This window comes from Tupaia chinensis, unplaced genomic scaffold (genome assembly GCF_000334495.1).
Source record: "Tupaia chinensis unplaced genomic scaffold, TupChi_1.0 Scaffold000269_1, whole genome shotgun sequence".
NCBI classification, from domain to species: Eukaryota; Metazoa; Chordata; class Mammalia; order Scandentia; family Tupaiidae; genus Tupaia; species Tupaia belangeri.
In genome coordinates this window covers 25217-27643 of record NW_006159749.1, presented here as the reverse complement: position 1 = coordinate 27643, position 2427 = coordinate 25217, and the positions used below count along the sequence as shown (strand labels likewise).

Genomic DNA, 2427 nt, shown 5'->3' with positions numbered 1-2427 from the left:
ATTCCTGCTAATAGCAAATTCTTAGTTTATTTTCAGCTGGGAATGACTTTATTTCTGCTTCATCCCTGAAGGATAGATCGTGCTAGTTACAAGATTCTTGATTGACGTTTCCTTCCTTTCAGCATTTGAGATATGCTTGACTCTTTTCTGGGGAAATCTGCTGTCACTCCAGTTGTTTTCCCCTGCATGTAAGGTGCAACTTCTTTTCTGGCTCCTCTGAGGATTTCTCCTTGTCCTTCCTGTGCAAAAGTTTGATGTCTTGCATCGTATCATCTATTTGCTGAGGTTCGCACAGCTGCCTCTCAGTCAGTAGGTTCAGAAGCCACTTGCCAAGTTGGGGGCGTTTTCAGCCGTGATTTCTTCTGAGTGCTTTTAGTGCCACTCTCTTCGGCTTCTCCTTTTGGAACTCCCGTGGAATTACATCCTGCATCCTAGTTTCTCCTGCCTGTACTCTGTGTGCACAGTGAATGGTCTCTGTCATGTGCTCTGCCTCCCCCCTCTCCGTTCTGCTGCTGAGCCCACTCGGGTATTCAGTTACTCAGTCGTAGTCTCTCCAGAGAATTCTTTGTATCTTCTATTCCTCCCCGAGGCTCTCGGATACTTTACTTGTTTGGAACATGTTTGTAATTATCCATCAAAGCGTTTCTATCATGGCTGTTCTGAAATTGTCCTGAGGTGACTTGGATGTCTCTGTCATCTCTGTATTGGTATTAGCTTTTTTTTCCCTTCTGTTTGATACATGCTGATTCTTGGTATAGTAATAGTGGACTGCAACTTAGATATTTTCTTCTTATGCTGTTATTGCCTCTACCTTGTTTAACTGTCTGTGGTAATTGGTTCTCCCTGGCACTATTCTAACCACAGGAGAGTTGGCGAGACTGCTGCCTCGGCACTGCCAGAGGGAAGAGCAGTGCAGGGTCCCTCCCACCCTGGCCTCCATTATACCCAACGTGGGGGTTTTGTCGTTGCTGCTGGCTGATGGTTTTAGTCCTGACTTTCGAGGCCTCTTCTGATGGCGTCCAGGTGGAGATGCGGATGGGCCCTGTTATTGCCAGGTGTAATCTCAGGCTCTCCAGCTGATCCCCACTGACACACAGTGGGGAGCAGGGGTCCATTTGTATCAGCAGGCAAGAACCATGTATCGGATCCCTCCTCGGCTTTCACTGTCACCGCCTTGGAAGGGGTGTCAGGGTGCCCTGTTACAGCCTCTCTGCTGGTGTGCATGGGGCTGGAGCCACCTTTTTTCTGTGGTGCTCGATGACAATGGAATTTATCCAGAGGTTTCTGTCTCCCTTGGTTGCCAGTATCGATTCTCTTGCCAGAGTAATGGCAGAGTAATGTGTTGGTCAGACCAGGGTGCCACTGATGGTCAGGTTTGCCAATATTTTGGTATTTCTTAGAAAGAGAAAAGTCTGCATAAGCTGATATGCCATCCATAGCAAGATGTTTGATGCTTTCAGAGAGGGTGAAACATGGCCGGCCTGTGCTTCTCTGAGGGGTTAAATGTGGCAGTTATGCAGAAAGAACCTGCAGAGTGAAGGGTAGAAATGTTCAAGTGTGTTTTATTTATTTGCCATGTTCAGATTAACAACTGGAGATTGGTCAGTTTACAATAGCAAGCCCTCTTTTTCTGAGGATGTCGACAAGGCCCTTTGAACCCCAGTCTAATGGGTCTCTCTTCCTCGCAGAGATAGAGCAGCTTGCTTTGCTATTCAGAAAGGATTATAGACATCATGCAGTGACATGAAGATATTTAATCATAATGATATGGCTGACTGGGAGTGACTGCTAAAAGAACAAGAGATCAAAGATTTAAAGGTATGAATTTTTTTTCTTTTCTTTTTTGGAGAAGTTTTTTTGTTTTTGTAATAGGGTGTGTGCATGCGCTTGCCAGAGAGACAGCCAAAAATCACCCCCCGGGGGGGGGGGATGATCATGTTCAAATCCCTTCTCCTCCATTCATCTCGGGATCTTGGGCATGCATGCATACACGCCCGGCATGATGTTCAGATTAACAACTGGAGATTGGTCAGTTTACAATAGCAAGCCCTCTTTTTCTGAGGATGTCGACAAGGCCCTTTGAACCCCAGTCTAATGGGTCTCTCTTCCTCGCAGAGATAGAGCAGCTTGCTTTTTCTAACCAGCTAAATTATCTATGAAATGGTTATTTGTCATTGAAAACTCCCTGCAGATCACATTTGGATATTTAGTAAGGGTGTTCCCGCTTATTAAATGTGCTTCATGCTGAAGAGCCAAATCTGATGATAGTTGCATGGCATGACAAGACCATGTGAGGGTGCTCCTTCCCCTTCCTGTTTCTGTCCCTCTGCCTGCCTGTCTGTCTGCGTGGGCCCGTGTTCGCTATCAGGAATGAAATAGATCAAACTTTTAACCATGCATAAATCATGTATCACATGCAGGAAAGAG

At 45.9% G+C, this 2427-nt stretch overlaps 1 long non-coding RNA gene across 2 annotated transcripts in view; it reads left to right on the top strand.

Annotated features, from left to right (window-relative positions):
- LOC102491849 (uncharacterized) overlaps positions 1-2427 on the top strand; it is a 38736-nt gene that overhangs the window by 15068 nt on the left and 21241 nt on the right. For both annotated transcript variants that reach the window (XR_001370433.2, XR_001370434.1), the window contains exon 4: positions 1689-1818. This is a non-coding gene — a long non-coding RNA (uncharacterized LOC102491849). The remainder of the gene's footprint in view (positions 1-1688; positions 1819-2427) is intronic.